This window comes from Herpailurus yagouaroundi, unplaced genomic scaffold (genome assembly GCF_014898765.1).
Source record: "Herpailurus yagouaroundi ecotype Mexico unplaced genomic scaffold, PumYag 163, whole genome shotgun sequence".
NCBI classification, from domain to species: Eukaryota; Metazoa; Chordata; class Mammalia; order Carnivora; family Felidae; genus Herpailurus; species Herpailurus yagouaroundi.
Window position 1 is genome coordinate 36,079,484 of NW_024412404.1, and position 24,720 is coordinate 36,104,203.

Below are 24,720 nucleotides of genomic sequence, written 5' to 3' on the forward strand. Positions count from 1 at the left end.
CATCTTCCGAGGACAGAAAGCGGATTCAAGGAGAGCTCAGGCTCCTTCTGACGTGGTCTCTGAATACTGGCCCACGTGCACAGAAGTTAGATTACACCAATCGCAACACCCTCATGGTGTCCAGAAGAGAAGCTTCTGATGGTCTTTGCCAGATTGCTTCCCAATGACGCACTGGGTGGTTGTGGCAGTTTACAGAGCCTTGGAAGTAGTCCAAGTCTTCACTGGAACTGAAAGTTCAGCTACTCTGCTCTGCCACCCACCTGCTGATGGCTTTTCCCCTGCCAGCGCTGGTTCAGACACACCGCCAGAGTAGGCAAGGTGTGATGTTGGCACTGTGGTTCTGCGGTTCTAGCCGTAACCTACTCGCATGATGGTCAGCCTCACAGCAGGTAGGAGGGGGCTACTGTTTATCATTCCCGTTTATGATGTGAAGTCTGAGCCTCAGAAAGGTGACATTACTTACCTAGGGCCATCTAGTCTTCCTGCCCCCTAAGCCAGGCCCCAAACACCCAAACCATTCCGTCTTTTTTCCTCTCTTGTGCTGGCCCTCTTTGTTGGGCTGGAGTGGGGTGGGTGTCTTGTAGGAACAGTGGCCCTGGTAGCTTTCTGACACTGCAGGCCAAAGTAGCTGTTGGTCAGACCTATGCCTAGTTAACTTGCGAATGTTAGTTAAGGGCCCAGATGGAAGAAGGTTTGGGGGGAAGCTAAGGGAGGAAGCCTGGCACGCAGAAAGCAAGTGGAAGAAAACAGCAAAAGAGGCCAGAAAAGGCAGAGAGAGAAAAGGAAGTGTGGCAGATGCTGACAGTCTGTTCCCCTCCTTTGCGGGGAGCAGGGTCAGAAAGGAAGAAGAGAACACATCTGTGACTTGAGCAAATGGGCAAAGGCTCTTTTCAGCCCAGGCTCGCTTTCGGTGAGAACAGTCTGCTCCCTATTTTACCTATTCGGTAAACTCAAAATTCTGTATGTCAAATTGGCCAGGAATGCAACATCTGTATTACTAGGAGAATAGCTTGGATGATAATAGACTTCACTCTCGTATCAGTCCAAGTCCCCAGTTGGAAGGAACATTAGAGTAGCCTATTGTCAGGATGGACAACTCTTGGTCAATGTGCCATCGCCTCTTCCCTTGCCTTCAGCCCTCAGAGCCAATCTGACGACAAGATTCTTTGTAGCATGTGTACTGTCACCCTGCTCTCATGCCAGCCTGGGCCCTTGCTGGATAACCACTCATCCTCCTGCTGCTTCTTCGTAGCCAGATCCACCCTCATTCTCATTCCCAGCCCACGTTCCCAGCTGATGACTCTTCTTAAGGACTACACAGGCTTTCCCCTTCTTCTAGAACCAAGTACGAATGTCATTCATGCCCCTCTGCAACTGAGTCTCCGCCTAGGAACCATCTTATTCCTCACAACTTCTGGGCAGGTGAGCATCCCTTTGGGGGTTTTCAAACTCTTTTCTCCACATCAGTCACACAGCTCAACCACGAGCAGGAGCAGGGTGGGAGGCAGATATATGGAGTCGGAGGCAACTAGGAGGCCAGGTTGTTCCCATCAGTCAGGGCCATGATGAAGCCAGATAATAGGCAAGGTAGAGGGTGTGGAGTGCTCTCTCCAAGGAATGGGAGTGTCAGAGATGCCGAGAGCCAAGGTAAGGCTCACCGCCTCTAGGGGTCTAGGTCCTGGAGGCCAGAAGTCCTTGGTAGCAGATGCTCTGATTGATTATAATTTTCTGTTATCTTCTGTTGAGTGAAGCTTTACTAGTTCCTAGTCTTCCTACCCAGGCAGTCCACCTGGATTTAAAGGGCTGCAAAACAAAAGCAGACTTGAGCAAATGGGGAGACATTCCATGTTTGTGGGTATGACTCAATATCATGCAGGTTTCCATTATCTCCAATTTAATATATAAATTCAATATGATGCCAAAAGATAAAACTAGATTCAAACCTCAAACCATTTACCCAAAACAACTCCTAATGGATCAGAGAGCTAAGTGTAAGAAGGAAGAAAATATAGTTGAATTTGACAACCTTCTCTATGACTTAAAATCCAGAGGTAATAAAAGAAAAAGTTGATAAATTTGACCTGAGAAACATAAAGAAACTTTTCACAGCATAAAAACCCTCATAAGCAGCATCAAAAGACAAAGGACAAATTGGGAGTAAAGTGTTGGATAATGTATCATAGATAACAAATACAGAGATGTCTAAAGATAATATTAGTACTATGTACAGAGCAAATAGAGATATGTATCTCTAATAGGTAAAAAGCTCCTAAAATTGAGATGAAAAAAATAAAATCCAACACAAAAAGTGGCCAAAACCCATGACCATGAAAGGTAAGAGGTCTTTGAATGGATGAAAAGATGCTCAACCACACTCCTATTAAAAGGAAGACTATCACCACGATAGTAAATATCTCACATATCAGTTTGGCCAAAATCCAAAAGTCTGATGCTAGGGAGCTCTGAGGACACAGACACCCTTTGCTTACAACACAGTACAGTCCTCATGGAGCACCACTGGCCGTCCCTAACAAAATTGCATGAATTTACCTTCTGGCTCAACCACCTCACTTTTAGGACCTTACCCTGCAGATACACATACATGCACACACATGCACATGCAACGTCTCCACACAGTTATTTATTATAAGTTTTTGCTTGTTTGTTTTTTGTTTTTTTGCAGCAGAAGATTGGGAAACCTAAATGGCTATCAATGGGGTCTGTCTGGTTAAAGAAATTTTGGCCCATCTTTATAGAGGAGTTCAGTGTAGCCACACAAAAAGGTGTGAATTCCAGGATTTGGTAATAGAGTAGACAGCTATTTTTTTTTTTTAAACAAGAAGGTAGAGGAAGTTTATACACACACAGTTACTGAAAAAATAAACATAAACATGGGAAGAATAAAACCAGCAGCTAATGAAAATAGTTACCAACAGGAGGCGAAAGGGAGATGAAAACAGAGCAGAAGTGATAAGGTTGGATATAGATTCTCTGGATCTTTTTATGGAGTTTTGACCTTTTTTTTTTTTTTAATGTTTATTTATTTTTGAGAGACAGAGAGAGACAGAGTGTGAGCAGGGGAGGGGCAGAGGGAGAGGGAGACACAGAATCTAAAGCAGGCTCCAGGCTCTGAGCTGTCAGCTCAGAGCCCAAAGTGGGGTTCAAACTCACGAACTGTGAGATCATGACCTGAGCTGAAGTTGGATGCTTAACCGACTGAACCATCCAGGCGCCCCTGGAGTTTTGACGTTTAAAGTAGGCTTGACATATCTTAAAAACAAAATTAAGGCAAAAATTTAAAAAAGGCAAACCTTACATATGGAAATACACAGAAACAAATGAATGAAAGGTACCATCACAGAGAACAGGATTATCTTGACTTTTGAACGCAGTCCTCTGTACACGCTCAATAAAATATGTTCTAAGAATGGAAATAACTGCAAAGAAATCTCAAGTTCCACTTACTACTTTTAGTAATAAAACATGCATTGTTAATTTTTAAATACTATCAAGCTCTGAAAAGGCTAAGGAGGGACCTTAGATTACTAAGCGAAAGAAGCCAACCTGAAAAGGCTGCACACTGTATGATTGCAACTATATAACATTCTGGAAAAGGCAAATTGGTGGAGAGAGTAAAAAGATCAGTGGTTACCACTTCTATAGACGCTTCCATATTGTTTCTCCGACCCCTGTTTCAAGTCTTATCTATCTCCAAATAGATCCCTGGCCTCCCCATGGCTCACCAACATTTCTGTTACTGCTATCCCTGGAACAGTTCCTCTGGATGAGGGTATCCCACTGCAGGGTAGGGTCCAGATTACCCAGACTGCAAGGTGCCTTGAAATTGGATTACATTTCAACCATAATTTGTCCGGTCTGGAATAGGCCTTACACAGCGAGTTACCAGATTTAGCAAGTAAAAATATAGAATGCCCAGATAAATTTTAGATAACCAACAGAAACTTTCTTAGTAAAAGCATGTCCCAAATATTGCATCATGTCCTATATTTTACCTAGCAACGCTAAGATGTGGAAATCAAGGACCAGAGGGTGAAATGACTTGCAAAAGTCCATTTTAGAGAAAGACCCCAAACCAGAAAAAAAGCAATAGCAGAAAGAACTAAGATCTCCTTACTCCCAGCCAATGCACGGTGTGTTCTGTTTTGCAAAGTCAACAATGCCTGTGGTCAAGACATGTTGAATCAGAGCAAGGAATCAGATTGCTTATGAAAAAATGTATAGTGCTTTTCTATTTATTTATTCTATTTATTTAACCTAAAAATTTTGTCCTCAGAGCAAAATGGCTTAAAACTCCAACTGCAGTTTACCTGAATGGAAGAATTCCAATTCCCTTTTTAGAAACTGGAAACATCCAAGCATGCGTGTGCCAGCCTGAAGTCATAATGAAAAAGTGCAGTTAGATCACTATCATCCTCCCAGAGAGTGACTTCTTGTCTCATGTGATTTCAACATTTTGCTCTTTTGTAAGTCAGAGGACCCTCGTGTAAAATGTAACAAATATTTATAGAAAGCGACGTTCTATAAAGAAATCTTCATAAATGTTCTATAACAGCACTAAAGAGATCTTTCAAATCAATAAGTAAATGGCTGATCCCCCAATAGAAAAGTGAGCAGAGAGCACAAAAAGTTAACTCACAAAAGGAAGGCTGATGAGGAAGCTGGCGATCTCACTAAAGCAAAGAAACAAATTAAAGCAAGTATAAGTACCATTTTCTTTTAACCTATCAGATTGGTTCAGCTTTTAAAAAGTGATTGGCTTCAAGGTTGTCAAAGGCATTGTTAAATGGGTACACTTGTGGCTGACAGGGCTCCAAATTGAAAGAAACCTCCCAGAAGACAACTTGGTCATGTGCACCAGGATTCTTAAAATGTTGACATGCCCAAAAGAATAAAATAAAATTTTAGAAAATTTTCCCAAGTGGAGAGTTATTTATAATAGTGCAGGATTAGGAATTGTATACTCATCTAACAATAATGTAGTAACATTATAAATTATGATATGTCCATAAAATAGGATGTTCTGTAGCCACTAAAAGCACTATTTTCAAGTAAGTTACAATGATACAAGAAAATCTTCATAATGCATTGGCAAAAAAATAAATGAATAAATAAAAGTGTGACCTGAAACTGTCCATACAGCATGATTCAGGTTTTATAATTACACGCATACAAACAGAACAGACTGGCTTATGATTATCTCTGGCGATCATTGCATCCACTTCAAAAATGTCCCTAAATTCTACAATGGATCTTTGTTCCACTTAGAACTAGGATAAAGAAGGAAAAGACGTTTGTTAAGCAGGTAAAATATTGCTACCTTGTATTAGTTTCCTAGAGTTTCTGTAACAAATTATCACCCATTTGGTGGCTTAAAACAACAGAAATTTATTCTCTCGCGTTCTGGAGCCCACAGTTCAAAATCAAGGTGTGAGCAGGGATGTGCTTCCTCCGAAGTCTCTAGGGGTGTATCCTTCTTTGCTTCTTCCAGCTCTTCGTGGCTCCACGAGGTTCTTTGGAACCTTGGCTTGTGGCTGCATAACTCAAATCTCTGCCTCTCTCTTCATGTGGCCTTCTTACTTCTCGCCAGGTCTCTCCTCTGGGTGTCCCTGATAAGAACACTTGTCATTGGGTTGGGGGCCCATCCAGTTAACCCAAGATGATCTCATGTCAAGATCTTAAATTTAATTTCAATTGCAAAGACCTTTTTGGGAAAAGGTTGACAGGTTCCAAGGGGTAGGGCATAGACATACATATCTTTTGGAGGGCTACCATTCAACCCACTATATACTGTAAGTCAGTTTTACTTGAATTATAAATGTGAAGTATGCAAATACGAAAAAAAAATTTGTGTCGCATGTAGGACTATTTCAATTACAAGTAACAGAAAACCCAACTCAGGCTGGATTAAGTAAGAAAGGAGATTGTTGATTTACCCAACTGTCTTGGGCTAAGCAAGCTACAGATTTCAAGGCCCAAACACTATGGTTAGGACTGATTGTCACACTCTCCAACCCTCTTGCCTAATTCTTTCTTCCAAGGTGACCAGGTAGCTCTGGCTCAGTGGGTTGCTGGATCTAGCTCATACCAGCTTTTGGAAGACAACTAAGCTTTCAGAAATGTTGTGAACCTATTGTTAATATAGCCATTATTTGAAAAACAAATATATAAGCCTATAATTAAATAAGTTATATATAAAACCAACGTAATAGGTATTCAAAACTCATCTCATCTCTTCCTGGTTATGTTACTACATTTTGCTAATATCTACACTCTTGAGTTTACTCACATCTATGGTATTTATCTTTTATTTTATTTTATTTTATTTTATTTTATTTTATTTTTTGCCACTATATATCCATTCCTAGCTCCATCTTCAGCCACACTGTGTTCGAGCTTGAAATCAGTCATGGTGGAAGTATTTACACCACAGGAGTTGGCAAACACTATACATCAGGACTGGTTGAGCTTTTTTGTTTGGAAGGTAATTATTAAACATTCACCAACACAACATCACTCTAGCTGCCCCAACCTCAGGTTCAAGAACAACAGGGTGGTGACAGCATCCTCAGAAGTGTGAGATCCATCCTGATTGTATATTTTGGTCACATCCTTGAAGCCAACACCAAGGCCAAGGGGAAAGTGATACTCTGTCCTCTATCTTGGAGTTAGTTCAAAGACTGACCCCTGACCCCCATGTGAAAGTCAGGGGCTGTCATTGGAAGAAGGGAGAATGGCTACCAGAGAAACCTCACAATATAGCCACCATAGCTTGTAAAGCAGCAGCTTACTCTTAGTATCTAGGTCCCCTAACCCTCCTCAAGGTCTCCTTCTTCCATTCATCTTGGACAAGAGGACAAGAGGTTCTGGACTAGTGAAACTCCTGGTAAGTGGGGAGAGATGGGTAGGTTCTGACCTGAGACCTCTTCCCCACAGTCTTCAATCTTCCCCTTTGGGGACACGATGTCCCCATTATCTTTCCCTAGTCCGATTTTTTACTGTTCACAGCTTGCTCCAACATATACAAATGAAACACATTCTTGTGTAGGTTCCTGAGATTTTCTTAAATGAATTCAAATTATTTTTTCTTTGAAGTGTTCCTAATCAAGTGGGGGAAACATACAATTACAAACAAGGTGAAGTGTGCTTTCAGAGACAGAGAGAGAGACAGAGAGAGACAGAGAGAAGCTGTACTAGTGGAGAGTTAGGAAACCAGGGTCAGCTCCCTAGAGAAGAGGACCTGTGAGCTGGAGCTTTCCATACAAACAAGAAGCTTGTGTGGTGAGGGACTTTCTCTCCCAAGGGAACAGCGTGAGCTATGGCACCGCAAGGTCACCCAGTTTCATTTGCTCTCCTTTTCCAAAATTCCAGATACCTGAAGAAAATTTCCCCTCCTCTCTTGCTTTCCTTTCCATTCTGAGCCCAAAATAGAACTCAAACATGTGAGTCACACGAAATCACTCTGTGGTACACCTTTGCATGGAGGATGAAGAACACCCAGGCTTTAAAGTGAGTATACAAAGAGTCTGGGCCACCAGAATGCCCCACAGCCACCTCGGAAACCTCCAGCTGCCCCTGCCACCTCCTTAGAGGAAATCCATTCCTCTTCAAGTGTAAGCACTCAAAGGAAACAAGTTTCTTTAGCTTTTCTCTCGGGCTCAATTTTTGCATTGCCACAAAATCGTTTTCTGTTTTCATCACCACGGTAGACATTTCTGCAACAGTCTTTTGAGCCTGGGGACCAAAGCCCCATTTATAGCTTTGCCTCTATGGGAAAAGTTCCAAAGCTTTCAAGTTCCAAACAACCAACTTACAAATAAATGATTGAACTCAATGAGCTTCCTGTGATGTTTTGCACACTTCAGTGCTAAAGGCTGGTGTGTGTGTGTGTGTGTGTGTGTGTGTGTGTGTGTGTCTCAACATTTCTAAATATGGGTGCCAGGTGTTACATTTTCAGACCAACCAAGTGTGACATTTTTTTCTCTCTTAAAGCAACAGAATCATTTCATGGGTGAACCCATACCCGTTTAAGAGAAAACTTGGCGGAAGAAACGGCTAGAGCAAAAAAAAAAAATAATAATAATAATAATAATATAGCAATGCTGAGAATCGAGGGAGAAATGTATGTATTTGCAGAGTATAAGAAAAGAAGCTAACTTATTTTTTAACTTTATTATCACAGGTTCAGGCAAAACGGTAGGGCCCCTCCAAGCACATAGATAAGTGTCAGAGCCACTGAACAGCTGTTTTTCTTTGGGTTCAGAGATCACCAAGATGAGGTTGCTCATCGGCTGCAAAGCAAATACAGACATGCCAAAATTTCTAAACCACACAGTGAAGAGAGTGCACAAGTCTGTGTTCCTGAGAAGCCAATATCATCAGATAATGCACACATCAGAGGGGGTGACCATGCAAATTGCTTTTTTTGCATCGAAAGAAGACTCTTGGGCTCAATACTTGATTCACTTCATTCTCCCACCCTTGCTTCCGCTCTCTTTGCTACACCTTTGACCTTCTCTGTTCAGTCTCTTTATTTCTCTCTCACTTCCTCTAAATAGAGGGGATGACGCAGTGAGAATTAATGCTCCTGAACCAAAGAAATTAATTCAACTATAGCTCTTTTTCCCTTTCATAACTATTTATTTACTGCTGTTTATTTGAGATTCATACCTTTGTCTATACATTGGCATGAGGAAGTATTTTTCCCTACAAACATCGACATGTAATCTTCTACGTACCTGAGTGGCAGGCATTAAAAAAAAACAAAACAATAAAATACTGATAACTACCAAACTAAACATTAAAAAAAAAACAAAACTTCCTTGCCCTTTTGAACAAGGTCCAATATCCCATAGTGAGCAGGACTGGCTATACATTTTGTGGGATCCAGTGCAAACTGAAAACATGAGGCTCCTTGTTAAAAAATTATTAAGAATTTCAAGACACTGGGGGATGCCTGGGTGGCTCAGTCGGTTAAGCATCCAACTTTGGCTCAAGTCATGATCTCATAGTTCCTGAGTTCGAGTCCCACATTGGGCTCTGTGGTGACAGCTCAGAGCCTGGAGCCTGCTTGGGATTCTGTGTCTCCTTCTCTCTGCCCCTCCCCTGCTCTCTCTCTCTCTCTCAAAAATAAATAAACATTAAAAAAGAAAAAAGAAAAAAAAAAAAGAATGTCAAGACACTGGTGGGGGAACATTGAACCAAGGACAGGACTCCTCTGAGGGTGGGGCCCTTGGTGACTGCACCAGCCATGTGTGTGCCCACAGAGCCTGCCCTGCTGGAGGGTTTTTATTAACGAGAGCACACACACGCATAGACACATTCTATAGGCTGGTATAGAATTAACCAGAAATTCAAGGTGAAAATTTAATAATGTGACCTCACAAGAAAGTGCAAACCTCCTGTGGTGGTTTCCAATACACTTCCTGAGAATTCACTCATTTACAACGACTGACACAGAGAAAATATTGTAATTCCTTACGGCACCTGGGCCAACTGATGAAGGAAGTGTGTTGGGGGACTGTTTTCAAAGGTTTAGAACTTAACAAAATACACTTAAAATGTGCTAAACATGGAAGGAATTTTGAAGTTGCCTTTCCCCTGGGGCCGAAAGCGTCTGTAACAGGTATGTGGAAGAGGTGGGGATTGTGATTGCCTTAGCCACCAGGAACTGATCATCAGAGCGGGTCAAGCCAGGTTTACGGCTGAGAGAACTCTGTAGAACAGGTTTCTTGCGTTCGAACAAATCAAATCACAGTCACGTTGCTCTTCACAAAGTGCCCCGCACCTGCAGCCCAAATGGTAGTTTCATTCTCTCCTGGTCCTTCTGCCGCTGGTCTCACGGACAATCCCCCCGAAACCCCCGCCAAGTCCCCACCAGTGTCCCCACCCCTTGTCCTCCTGGGCAATCTCTCTTCCCCTTGTGACAATGAAGTCATTGTCCCATGTCCTTTCTTGCAAACTTGGCACGAGAGCAGTGGCATCTTCCTCTGCCCAGACTTCTGCTGGCTTCAAAGTGGGGACAGGGAACAGGGAAGGTTGGTTGCTGGGCCTCCAGGTGCACCTGTCTCCAGCAGGATTGCGTGCAGAGGAAGCAGATTGCATTCCGTGGGGGCACTCAAGTCACCGTCATGAGATTTATGCTTTTTCCTCAGTTGCCTATTCCAGCCCCCAATCTGGTCTCATGTGAGCATAGGGGCTGCATTTTTATGAGTGTCGCCGCTTCAGAGATGAGGAAGCTGGGGACGTTAAGAAGACAAGGGACTCTGACCCAGCATTCCACTGCCTAACGTTCAGCCTTCATTCTGTACCACCCACAAAACTTTGCTGCAAATTAAAAAAACAGCAAATTTTAACATTTCCTAGGAAATAATTATATTTACAAGATTAGCTCGTAAATTAGCTTGTTCCCTCTCCCTCTGGTTTTCCCTCCTTCCACCAAATCCGTCCCCTCCCCCCACTTGCTGATTCACCTCCTCCCTCAAAACCCAATGGGTGATCTAACTTCCCAGTCTTCTCTTCCTTCCTCCACTCCGATGCTGTCAGAAAACAGACAAATAAGCAAAAAATCAGCAAACCCAGAACACTCATCAGCAAGGAGAAAGAAGCTAACCATCTCCAAAGAAGTTGGAAGGATTTCCAGAAAGTTAATAAATTTAAAAATCTGGAATTGTATTGCCTAAGTTAACTGGCAATGCTGTACCAACTTGTAAAACTTCAAAAATGTGCCCAGAGACCTTTGTAGTTTATAAAGCTCTTTCACATATATTAATGCACTTGAACTTCACAATACGGTATGACATAGATGCTATTATTAGGTCCATTTTACAGAGGGCAAAACTGAGGCACAGAGCAGTTAAGTGACTGGCCCACAATTACTCACCAGAAGAAGTAAAGTCGGGTTTTCTGACCTGGGAGCCCATGTTTTTTCCACTCTCCCACACAGTTGGTTGTTGAACTACATTTTCAGAACAATGCACCTGCATTTCTTTTTCCAAATGACGAAAGGCACAACTCAGAAAGAGCTACAAACCTAGTCCAAAGTTTTGCAGCTTGGACATCCTCCTGCTGCCAAATTTAGAAGTCTCTGACCTTCTTTCAAAACTTAAGTAGGTTTGAAATCAGTGGAGAAAATATGGATTATTTAATAAAAGAATCTAGGACAACTAGGAAGTTACTTGTGTGGGGAAAGAAACTTGGATCCAGTACCTCACTTGGTACACAAAAATAAATTCCAAGCAGATTAAAGATGTAACCATGAAAATAAAATCATTAAAGAAAACTAAAGGAGGACACAGATTTTGTTTTCATCTCAGAGTCTCAGAATGGGAAGGTGCTTTCCAAGTCTGGCACAAAGCATGGAAGTCATGAAAGAGACAATCAATCTATTGGCTACATTAAAAAAAAAAAATCGTATGTTTAAAAAACACCACCATCACCACCATTCACCAAATCAAAGGTCAGAGGACAAATTGGGGCAAGAACTTGCAACCTATATGCAGAAAAAGGGCTAATTTTGTCATAGGGAACCAAATCCCAGAAACCACTAAGAAAAACACAACACGCCCAGTGGGAAAATAGGCAAAAGATATAAATGGATGGTTTGCAGAAATAGAGCCCTTCAGGAGATGGAAAGACGCACAAACTCACTCATGTTAAGGGAAATGCAAATGAAAACCACTGAGATACCTTTGCCACATGTCAGATTCGCAAAGATCCCAAAGTCTGATAACTTACTGGGTGTTAAGAGGGTGAGGACACGAGTTCTTTCCCACCTTTCTGTTGTATAATCCAAGTGTGAATTAACATATCCTCAAAGGGGAGCAATTTGCTGTTGGGCAACGTTTATACAAATTTAAATGCACATATGGAGGATTTCAGCCAATTACTTGTCACCAGGCGTGGATAGTGAACCTAGACTCGGCTCCAAGCCCTATGCTGTTGCACGACCCAAGGGCTAAGCAGCCCTTAGCCCACACTAAGTAGACGTTCAGTTAGTACCCGTGAGTGCAAGTAACACCTAACTTTCATGGTAAACTGGAAGAAATTTTATAACATGCCTGTTTTATGTATGAGGAGACTGTGGCTCAGAGAAGTTAAGTTTCTTGTCCAAGGCCACACAGCTGCTAAGTGGCAAAGCCAGGCTCAAAGCCAGAACCTGCCTCTTTCCCTACAGAACTTCAGCCTCCGGCAGCCTCCTCTACCCCATTTGTGCTGCCATCTAGAATCTCTAAGCTCTGGAAAAGGAGGGACCCGTGTTACACAATGCTGATCCCTCAAAATCTATTGATCCGATGAATGAATGGTGTAATCCTATGCTGGCCTTTGCAGATAAAGAAGATGGCTGCCCTTTCTGAGCACAGAGGAAAAAAATTACCAAGCAGGAAATGAAAGGGTGAATTTCAGGAAAATACAAATATTCAGCCCATACCAATGGGCAAAAAAGAAAAGCAAAGCCAAAAACACTGTTTGCTTGGTACATGCAAACATTTCTACATAAATATTTGTTCTTGGGGTGCCTGGATGGCTCAGTAGGCTAGCATCTGACTTCGGCTCAGGTCATGGTCTCATAGCTCATGAGTTCGAGCCCTGTGTGGGGTTCTGTGCTAACAACTCAGAGCCTGGAGCCTGCTTGGGATTTTGTGTCTCCTTCTCTCTCTGCCCCTCACCTGCTCATGTTCTGTCTCTCTCTCTCTCTCTCAAAATAAATAAACATTAAAAAAAATAGATACATAAGAATTTGTTCTCCACTGAGAACTCTGGTTCACATTCCTAGCTACACAGTACAACTACCTGAGTTTTTAAAATATCAGGGACCAGTCTCCATCCCAAATGGAGGCTGCATCTCAGAGGGTGGTGGTGGGGATGAGCATTCAAGTTCCCACTCCCCCCCTCCCCTGCACCACCATTGCCCTCCTGTGCTGGCAAAGTTGAATACCCACCGGAGGAATATTAAACATTTTTTCCATAAAGTAATTTATTCACAACCAAATGCTCCAGACTTTCTTCAACAGGAACTTTAATTTTTACCAAGATTAAAAAAATTTTTTTTAATGTTTTTATTTCATTTTTGAGAGAGAGAGGCAGAGTGCAAGTAGGGGAGAGGTAGAGAGAGAGGGAGACACAGAATCTGAAACAGGCTCCAGGCTCCGAGCTGTCGGCACAGAACCTGATGCGGGGCTTGAACTCACCGACTGTGAGATCATGACCTGAGCCGTCAGGATAAGTCAGACACTTAACCGACTGAGCCACCCAGGTGCCCCCAAGATTTTTTTTTAAGATAGAAAATACTGACACCAAATGGTGACAACTAGAACTTCCAAGTATGGGGCATCCATCATTGGAAATGAAGCTCCCCCGTCTGGCCAGCTCATGGAACTACAGTGGTTCCCAGGCAAATTGGCTTGTTAACCGCACCACTGAGGGGTTTTATTTTGCAGCATTTCACATACGTGTGTGTCAGGATTCGCCCCCAAGAAGCTGGTATTCCTTTTCCGAAGCCAGAATCCCACACCGCGCTAGGGGCTGCCCACAGCTGGCCTGTACTTCTAGTTTCTTGTGTACACGGCCTTGCCTTACCTTGCCCTGCAGTGTGGACGTGTATACACACACAGGCATATAAGTTCATGTATCAGGATGCAACATCACTTACCTCATGTGTACAGAGAAAATGTGAGCTTTGTTATCTTGTCTGTAGAAGAGCTGATTTTCTTTCTTCTTGTTGGAAGGTGGGAAAAGAACTAAAGTTTAGTCCCGGGTAGCCATCTCAGCCCAATCGAAATCGTCCCATTACATAACCCACTTTTGGCTCACGTAACTCCAGGAAATGTACTACTTCCAAGGTGGCTCCTGGGTATATGAGAGAAGCATGTGGTCCCGTGCCCTTGCGGCATTGGGGAGCACTGTCTCACATGGTGGTGACAAAGCGGAGCTATGACTCAAAAGGTGACAGTGCCTTCTCCCGAAGCCCTGAGTGATGCCACCTGCTAAGCGCTGAGTGGAACGAGTCCGAGTTGTCCAGAATGTTGAGAAAAACATTAAACAAATTAAAAGTAGTGATTTCATTTAACAAATGCAAATATCAAAAGGAGTAAGAAAGGAATCTACGTCTCCGTATCTTTTGAGCTTTATCTGAAGGAAGACAAACGAGAGTTAGCGATGGCAGCTATCCACAATGACCGCCCACAGTGAAATCCCAAGCCAGGAGTTGCATCAACCTCTGTTTGCCTGGGATGGAGACTGGTCCCTGACATTTCAAAAACTCAGGCAGTTGTACTGTGTAGCCAGGGATGCGAACCGACGTTCTCAGTAGAGAACAAATATTCACATAGCAGTGTCTGCAGGTAACAAGTCAGCAATGTTTTTTGGTTTTGCTTTTGCTTTTTACCCATTGTTGTGACTCCCCAAAATTCACACGCTGAAGTCCTAACCCCCAGTGTGGTGGTATTTGGAGGTGACGCATTTGGGAGGCCATTAGGACAGGAAGATGGAACCCTCACGAACGGGATCAGTGCCCCTCTGAGAAGAGACGTTAGAGACTCCATCTCTCTGCCACATGAAGACACGGTGACAAGGCAGCCATCTCTGCAAACCAAGAAGCGGGTTTTCACCAGGAACCATATTGGCCAGCACCTTGATCTTGGACTCTCTAGTCTCCGAACTGTGAGAAATTAATTTCTGTTTTTTGAGCTGCCCCGTCTGTGGTATTTTTATTATAAGCAGCCCAAACTGACTAAAACACCCACTGTGCCCCTGGAGACTCTAACATCTAAAATTTAGGGAATTTTCGTCTCAGAGCTGTTGGGCTCTTCTTGGATTTTTCTGGAATTCTCCCTCTTCTCTCCCCATGTCTTCCTCCTAAGCTGTCTGAAGCAGACTCCAGCTGTAATTCTTTATGCTGGATCCTCTTCTGCCTTTTCTAATAGAGCTCAGACAGGTTTACTTCCTTTGAGACTAAGTAATCCACTACCTTAGAAAACTTTGAAAGGAACCACCACAATAGCATAAGGTTTGTACAAGTTAGAACATCTTGGTGAAATATAATCACATCATGTGGCACACGAGGAGAAACTAAACTATTGTGTCTCTAATTTTAAACATTGAATATGAAATTTGTCTTATTTTTAGAAAGTAAACAATTGCTCACAAACCCTTATGAAAAAAGATTACTATGTCTTTTAAGTGAGTGCCTGCTCCCCTCCCCTCCCCTTAAATTATTCTCTTTGAGAAACACACATTCAACAGAAATTTCTCATTGTTGCATCCAACTCAGAGCTGGGTTTCATACCATATTCACTGATGTAGGATTGTTTCTATTGAGCCTGAGCGGTTGAACCCCTTTTTCCTCCCAGGTGCTGATAAAAGACTTTCACTTCCTGGCAGGGAATAAAAGGGTTTTGGCTGCAGCCCCAGCAAAACCAGCTTTAGAGAAATGGTTTGGCACAAACACTTGTGGGCCTGAGCTGTTCTCTTCTGTGTCATCCTCAGGATTCTCACTGGCCTCTCTGGATGGAAGCAGAAAGCTTCTTAAGCCTATAATTGAGGACAGTCGCCTGTGTGCAAGGATGAGTTCTACACCCCCGAGGGTATACAAAGGGGTCGAGGATGGTCTCCTTTATCATCAAGAAGGTTATGACCTAGGTAGGTAGTTAGGCAGTTAGAAGACAATCAGAATCCTTAAGTGTCCAAGGTGTGTTCTTAGGACGAGTTCCCGGGAAGCTGATCCTGAAATGTGTGCAGGAAGCCGATCCGGGATGCCCGTGGGATCCACATCTGTTGGAGGGGAAGGAAATGCACACCTCGAGAGGATAGTTGTTCCCCAGTGCAGACACGACACAGGCCTCAGCCGATCCCACAGGATGCTCTGGAGCTGGGACGGGGGGCTTCAGAGTTGTCGCCCCTTGAGGCAAGATGGTCTGGCCTTTGTAACCCCCCTCCCATGTGGCTGTCTCCAGGGAGGGTCCTGCCCGCAGGCCAGGTGGCTCCCTTTGGCAGTGAGCCATCAGCTCACAGCACTCGCTGCAGCAGAGGAAACGCGTGCCTCTGAAATAAGGGGGGGCTGTAGGCAGCACAGTCTGCAGCCATGACAGGGGACATCTGCGACTGTGGTAACGTTGGTAGCAGGAGGGGGCAACAGTTCATTCCTAAGGGACAAGGAGCATCAGGGAATATGAAGCATATTGCTGTCCTCAGCCTCTGCTGTTCCTTTCCCTCTAACATCAGACCATCTCAAACCCCAGAGTTACCAATACTACGATAGTGTAGAATTGCCCCCATAAAGTCTGGTAAAGGCACTTGGGTGGCTCGGTTGGTTGAATATCTGACTACAGCTCAGGCCATGATCTCATGGCTTGTGAGGTCGTGCCCACATTGGGCTCTGCTATCAGCACAGAGCCCGCCTTGGATCCTCTGCCTCCCTCTCTCTGCCCCTCCCACACTAGCTTGTTCTCTCTCTCCCCCCCCAAAAAAAAAAAAATAAAATAAACATAAAAAGAAGAATAACTGAACAATTCAACTGACTCTCTTCAAACCATAAAGGACAAACACACTTCAAATTTGGTTTAATTCTATATTTTTACAGTTTTGGTTGTGATCCTATTCTCCAATTCAATGTCTAAATAATTGCGAGATTCTTTTCAATGTTGTTTCTTCATGATTTACCTCCTTGCTTTGTCCCATTTATCCCCAGTCTCTATCCCCATGGCCAGTAGCTTTTCTCAGGCCTTTGCCCAAATGTCGCCTCCTCGGTGAGGACTTCTGATCATCTCTGTTAAAATGGCCACCCCCACCCCACCCCATCCGTTCACTTTCTTTCCATAGCACTTACCATCATCTGGCCTACTCTAGTTCATTATTAATTATATTTATTGTCTGTTTCCCTTTAACAGAGCATACATTTCATGAGAGCAGGGATAGTGTGTTTTATTCCCTCTGTTTTCTTAAATGTTTATTTGTTTTTGAGAGAGAGCGTGGAAGCGGGCAAGGGGCAGAGAGAGAGGAGGACAAAGGATTGGAAACAGGTTCTGCGCTGACAGCAGCGAGCCCGAGCCCGACGACGTGGGCCTCGAAATCACCAGCCGCGAGATCATGACCCTAGTCAAAGTCAGACACTCAACCGACTGAGCCACCCAGGCGCCCCACACTCTGTTTTCTTATTGAGTACAAGAGTGCCCGGAACATCCTAGCCACATGATAAATATTGGCGAATGAATGAATGGCTCCAGTTTAAACTTTTGTCAGCTTCCCCCCCCGGCCCCCCCCCCCCCCCCGACCGATCACAATGGTCTCCCAGCTGGGGTCATGGCTTTGGATCTGCACATGTGCGAGGCGCCCCCTCCCTGACCACTCTACGCCTCCCGCCAGGCTGACTTGACCCTGCCACTGTTCCGCTCAGAAGCTCTCCAGTGCCAACCCAGTGCCAGCTCAGGTGCTCGGCACTCTCAGAGACCCGGTCCCTCCCTCCCTCCCTCCCCCCCTCCTGGCCCTGGAGCAGCGGGCTCCCTCCTCTGTGAGCATCATTCCTGCCGCTCCCCTCCCCCCTCTCCTTGGAATTCTGCCTGCAGGAGATCCAAAGAGGTGTTGAGGACTTCATAAAGTCTGACACCCTTACAGATGACCGTGACTGCTATTCCATCGGCGTACTGTGATCATATCATGAACTTCTCAATTTTAAATTCTAGGTGTCCTGGGGCGCCTGGGTGGCTCAGTCGGCTAAGCGGCCGACTTCGGCTCAGGTCACGATCTCGCAGCCCGCGAGGGCTCTGGGCTGATGGCTCAGAGCCTGGAGCCTGCTTCCGATTCTGTGTCTCCCTCTCTCTCTGCCCCTCCCCCGTTCATGCTCTGTCTCTCTCTGTCTCAAAAATAAATAAACGTTAAAAAAAAAAAAATTAAAAAAAAAATAAATAAATTCTAGGTGTCCTGAAGGTAGGAGCTAAAGAATCAAGCTAAATTTTCCCCTTTACTAGAAATGAAGCTCATCTAGTGACTCAGATCACACGGCAAGGTGGAGCCGGCTAGTGCCCGCTGACAAAAACCAAAGGCTAAACGTTCTGGAACTTTGCCAGCCAGTGTCTAACATTCACATGCTCCCCGCCGCCTGTCTGACCCCTGGGCTGCTTTGTGGTGTATCATCTAGAGGGGACGGAGAGGTTACTAGTTATCTCAGAAACCCCATCAAGTGACAAGGAGAGAACTAAAGGGGTCTGGGGAGAGAAATGAAGGAGTGGTTTGGGGAGTGTGGGCGAGTAGTTTCTGTTTTAGGCATTTTGATTAAGACCCGTAAGAGGAGCCTGAATGGGCCTGGCACCCCAGAGAGAGGAATGGGCTGGAGAGAAAGATCTGGAAATCATCCGGGCACTGGCAGTACTGGAGGACTTCCCCACCAGGTGTCCAGGGGCCATAAATGACCCCAGGGGCCCCACCCAGCGGCCACCAGCACAGTCATCAGCTCCTGTCACTCTCCTTTCACTCAGGCTTCCTTTGGCTACCCCAGTTCAGTCTTCGATCACCTCACGTCTAGATTATCACCATTTTCTCCTAATTTCTTCCCTTCCGCTCATCCCATTCGCGACTGCCTGATTAATTTTCCTAAGGCCCCAATTCTTTGCAGATAAAATCCCAGCTCTCTTTTCAAACTCTCCATTGAGGCAAGTACCTGTGCTTTCTCCCCTCCATGCCTGCTATGCATGCTTTCAGCCACCATTTTGTGCACAGCTGGAGTTTAATAAACAGTTTTGAATAAAGACTGGTCGCAGAGTCACAAATAAGCTGCGGTTTCCATCCATTTCCTTGTTCTTGCCATCCTTTCTCACCTTGTGGGGAAAGGTGAAACCCCAAGTCATAACTAAAATGTAGAGTTTCCTTGTATTTATTAGCATGAAGGATCCATAGCTACAGATTGCTTCTCAGTGGTAAGAAGCAACGTTTCCAAGACTTCTGTCATGCAAGAAACTCTATAGGTTTTCCCAAGGAGGCACTTCTGAGCTCCAGAAAACATTTGCTGCCCCCAAACCAAACACAGCTGTTCAGGCAGCAGAGGAAGCTGGTGCTCGGTAAAAAACCAAACCAAAACAAAACCCTGCCCGCACGTTTGGGGATGGCAGGTTTCCCAGATCTACAGCTTGAAATGAGTACATGATACAAGATATTTGGTATATAAAAGAAAATAAAACTACCGGAAGCAGAAGTGTTCTCTCTCAAACTGAATTCTTCTAAAGCACGAAAACAGAGCAACGGGACTCCCAGGGACAAAAATAATGTTGTTGATGGGAAGAGACTCACTTCTCCACCAAACCAGGGAACGTATGCAACCCTCTCCCTCTCCCTCCACTCATAAAGGTGTCTAAGAATGATCAGAAGGATACCAAGCACTACCCAAAATGGAAGAACAAATCAACATTAAACTAGAAGGGCAGCCATTGCATAAAAGTGTGACAGTGGCAGTCAATGACAAGAGGTGCTCCTTCAGGTAGGCTGGCACTACCTACCCAAGCCCGGAGCCCAGGGCGTATCCGCCAGCACCTGGGAGTGGCAAGGTGAAGGTGAGCGTAGAACAGGGCCAAGTATGCCCGTGGGCCAGGTGGGTGTGTTTATGTTCTCTTGTTCCTCACTTACAATGTGATGAAGTTGGCACCGTAATGACGAAGTTGGCATTTCACAATTAATCGCATGGGTTAAGTGACTTGTCCAAGGTCACATACCTGGTGAGTGGCAGGTGGTTACTAGGCCTAACTCCAGGGCCCAAGGCTTAGTACATATGGAGCCGTCAACACTTGCTGTGTTTGACAAGATTCCACAGGTGTTCTGGAGAATGAACAAACAAAAATACAGGCAACCTGGGAATACATCGGGCTAAACACAATTTAAGAGGTTTCTTTACTGCAAGTCTTCTTGAAAACGCTAATGTTCTAACACAAATTGTATAGTTCGTCTGGCTTTCCTAAACTTAATTCACTACAGAACTTTTTCTGACCATTTATTTATTTTGGGGACAGCGCAAACAGGAGAGGGACAGAGAGAGGGGAACAGAGGATCCAAAGAGGGCTCTGTGCTGACAGTCTGACAGCAGTGAGCTGGATGTGGGGCTCAAACTCACCAACTGCGAGATCGTGACCCGAGCCGAAGTTGGACGCTCAACTGACTGAGCTACCCAGGTGCCCCTACCTAATTCACTACAGAACTTTTCGTTTTGCCCAGAACACTGCGTGAGACTTGTGTTCCTTGGAACCCATGTTGGGAATCATAGCAGGGCACCCCTTTGGTCTCTGAGATCCTGAGTCTGTTCTTGAGTGGGCCTGACACCACTATTGAAAGAGTCTAGGGAAACCAAAAGGCCAGAGGGAAGTACTCTGAGAAGATACCTCTCAAGTGTATGGGGACGCAGAGACAGGACAGGGAGGGACAGAGGAGGGAAGTGGAACAAGACGGCTGAGCTGTTCTACTCACAGTGGACACTTCTGAGGACTTGTTGCATGCCAGCGCTCTTTGAAGTGCTTATTCAGTCCTCATAACCACCGTTAAGATAGAAATCATTATAATCCTCTTTGCACAGATGAGGGAATTGAGGCATAGAGAGGTCTGGTAACTTGCCCGAAGTCACACAGCTCATAAATGTCTGGGTGTTGAATTCAGGCGGTCTGGCTCCCTAACAACTATATTATACTTGCTCATTTTGGAGAGGCATTTAGTTGGGAACTTCTAGGGTGGAGAAGGGCGGTCATGGCAGAAGATTCATATCATAGTTACCCAAACAGCATAGAAGCTTAATAATAATAATAACATCAACTTACATTTGGTTTCTAGCTTATTCTACACTAACTGGTGCCTACTGAACAAGGTGTTGTGTTAGATGCTGAGGACTCAGACGTGAATACAACCTATATGACTCCTGCCCCACTGGACTATAATAAGTCCAGGTACACACAGGGGATTAGAGCGTTGCAATACAGAGTGACACATGCTCTTATGGGCAAAGTGGCCCAGAAGACTGGGCAGGCAGGGAGGCACCTGATCCGAATTTTGGATAGCTTTGACACTTTATAAAGGACGTCCCTCCCTATATGCCACTTGAAAGGAGGAACAGTTGGTATGGAGGTGTTTTAGAGAGATCAGATCTTCCTGTCCCCAGGACCACAGCTTGGAATTCAAGGAAGGCCCTAGAATGGCCTGACCACTGTACAGTGTGGTCCTTCTCTTGAGCTTCTCCTCTAGCAAGTGCAGGGCTATCGTCCTCCATAAACTCTGCTGTGGCTTTAGTGCAGATGCAGTAACATCCCCTTGATAGGGAGTCTCCAAAACTAATCAATACCTTGATCCTGGGCGTAGCAGGAACAGGAAAGCTGCCCCCAATTCCCCTGTGCTCTCCTGCATTTCCAAGCCCTGATGCATTTAGGTGGGGCCATGTGACTAGTTCTGACCAGGGCTATAAACAGCAGTCATGTATATCATTTTTGAGACAAAGCATTTAATTGCTAATGCAAGATCCCCAGTGCCCTCTTCTCTGCCACGGTGACCAAGACAACCTCATAGTCCAAGTAGTCCAGGTACAAAAATGTGAAGCTTCCATCAGTCTGAGTCTTGAGTGAAGGAGAATCCTCTACCCAAAAAATGTCGTTAGAGAAAATAAACTTGTGTTGTGTTAAGCCACTGAGATTTGGAGCTGACTGACCCCATACACTGGACCAAGGGCGTGCTCAACACCTGGTGCAAATAGCTCCAGAAGATGATGGCTCAGTAAGAAGAAATTAATCAATTCCTGCCATTAGCAGCAATGCCAGTGAGAATAACAATAGCAATTGACCTTTGTACAGTGGTTCGTGATTTCCCAGGCACTTTCGTGAGCATGATTTAATTTAATTCCTGAAATGATGAGACTTTGGTAGGCTCAGCCCCGTTTTAAGGTGAGGCCAAGGGGCTTCACGCCTCCCTTCCTCCTGCCATGACAATGGCCTCAGCTCTCATAACTGTCATCCTAGCACAGGTTACATGATACCCCTGGAAGGGACCCTCAGAGGCAGGAAAAAGGACGTAGAAGCCACAGATCCCCTCCCCAGATTCAGCTTCAGTAAGTTATCTAAACCAAGCAGGATAACACAGCCCCGTCCATTCCTCAGTGGGGTCTTGCCTGGTAGAGAGATGGGATTTTACACAAAATGTAAAAGCGTTTGTCCCTCAGCCCTGTGTGTAATTAGCAGAAAACACAATCCATTGCCATTTAGCTTACTCTGAGCAACCTCCTACCTTTGAATCATAGCGTGCATAAGGCCACCTGGTGTCAACTCAAGGTAATTTTTCGAAGTTGTCTGTGTTTGTGGTGGCAAACATGACTCACGTTTATTATAGAGAATTGGTAAAACACAGAAAAGCACAAATAGAAATCATGCATAAACCCTACAAACAGCGATATCTACTATTATATTAAGCTTGCCATATACTTCTCTAGTCTTCTCTTTCAAAACTGATGTCATACAGTAACTATTATTTTATACACTGATTTCACAATTATTAGATTGTGAATGTTTGCCCATGTTTTACAATATTTCCTTATGACATGGTCTTAGTGGCTGCGTAGGGTCCTGTCATACTTTATCATCTCCTGCTGTTATTGGACATTCATGGTTTGTTTTTTGTTTTTTAAGTCTTCTCTGTAAAATGTTGTGATGAACCTCTTAGTGCATTCATATTTATGTGTCTCTCTTTCTTAAAAAAATGGAAATGCTGGTTTAGGGGATTTGGACGTCTTAAAGATTTTTGTTGTTGTTAGAGTTCCTTTTAGAAGGAATATACTTCCAGCAGTGTAGGTGGGTCCTCATTTCCTGTGCCTCATTTCTTTTTTAAAAATTTTCTTAACGTTTATTTATTTTTGAGACAGAGAGAGACACAGCATGAACGGGGGAGGGGCAGAGAGAGAGGGAGACACAGAATCGGAAGCAGGTTCCGGACTCTGAGCCATCAGCCCAGAGCCCGACGCGGGGCTCGAACTCGCGGACCGCGAGATCGTGACCTGAGCTGAAGTCAGACGCTTAACCGACTGAGCCACCCAGGCGCCCCTCCTGTGCCTCATTTAATTGGACAGTGTATCAGTTAGGGTCCAGCCTTGGACTTAGTCCCCCTAGTGCCTCCTACTGGTAGAGCCTAGCAGGGAGCCCGCTGACCTTGAGAAATGGCATTTACACAGTCCCACCCCCAACCTCATAAAGCCCAGGAGAGAAAGGTGGATTTGGGGCTGATAGACAATAGCCTGATAACCAGACAGCCATCATCGCATTTAAAATTTTTGCTGGATGGGGCGCCTGGGTGGCGCAGTCGGTTAAGCGTCCGACTTCAGCCAGGTCACGATCTCGCGGTCTGTGAGTTCGAGCCCCGCGTCAGGCTCTGGGCTGATGGCTCGGAGCCTGGAGCCTGTTTCCGATTCTGTGTCTCCCTCTCTCTCTGCCCCTCCCCCGTTCATGCTCTGTTTCTCTCTGTCCCAAAAATAAATAAAAAACGTTGAAAAAAAAATTTTAAAAAAAATTTTTGCTGGTGATCTTTTCAATACCAGTGATTCAAAGCAGATTAAATAAGACAGTGGTTAACATCATATTTTGTTGATTTAATAGTTTTATAAAACATATAGATCTGATTTCAGATCGAACTCGTTCTTCTCTAAAAACAAAACATCAAATTACTACCAAATGACATTTATTTGAAGTGCTTCCTCTGTGCCAAGCAGACAGATCTGAGTTCAACTTAGCTTGATAATTTCCTACCTATAACCATTTATTAGCTCTGTGACCTTGAGCAAGTTGTTTACCTCACTGGGGATGCCAACACCTACCAGGCAGTGGTATTATGGAAATTCAATCGGCTAAGGCTTATAGATGCTTGCCCTGGCCACTTGGTAGATGGTCAAGAAATTTTAAAGTAGATTTAAAGAGATTTATAAAGTATATTGATGAGAGATACTAATTTTTATTTTGCACATAAAATTATGAAAATGCCTTTTTATGACAGCAATTCTCATCTAAAGATCATCCCATTCCATCCCAAAAGATCCAAGTTTAGAGTTACATAATAGACTATTCTCCAGGCAAACTTAATCCACTGACAAAACTGAGATATATAACATTTGGAGTCTGAAAACCTGAGTTCAGGACCTGGTTCTGCCTCTTTACTCTATGATGTTGAGTCAACTGAGACTTGGTTTCCTCACTTACAAAATGCACCAACATAGCTAAAGTGTCCATCGTGAACAAATTAGCACATAGAGCAACGTGGAGGGAACTGAAAACATAGTTTTGAATAAAAAAGTGATCAGCAGAATGAGAAACTTAACAATGCCATTCACGTAAAATCAAAACAACTGCGTGCATCGTATAACACCCGCACAACCTATAGAAATCCAATGTATTATAATGATTGCCCAAGAGAGGAAGAGAACCAAGCAAGTTGGAAGGTTAAAAAGGAATAGACGACAAGGACAAGAGGGGCCCGAACGAATAAATGAACCATAAATAGGTAGATGCTAACATGGGAATAATAATGCTTCCCTACCTTCCTCACAAGGTTACTCTGAGGATCTGGTGAGATTATACATAGGAAAGTGAAGTTAACTTACTGTTTCCGTTACGATCTCCACATTGAACAAATGAGTTGGACGGAGATAAAAATTCTCCATTGCTCTTCAGCAGGAAGCTATCACCAGGGCAGGGCCCAGGAAACCCTTCC

At 44.2% G+C, this 24,720-nt stretch overlaps 1 long non-coding RNA gene across 1 annotated transcript; it reads right to left on the bottom strand.

Moving 5' to 3' along the window:
* Window positions 1-1,018: 1,018 nt before the first annotated feature.
* On the bottom strand, window positions 1,019-24,719 carry LOC121037050 (uncharacterized). The gene is made up of 2 exons (XR_005793590.1): window positions 24,611-24,719; window positions 1,019-1,803 (listed from the first exon to the last, which is right to left on the bottom strand). It is a non-coding gene; the product is annotated as an uncharacterized LOC121037050 (long non-coding RNA).
* Between the last annotated feature and the right edge of the window lies 1 nt (window position 24,720).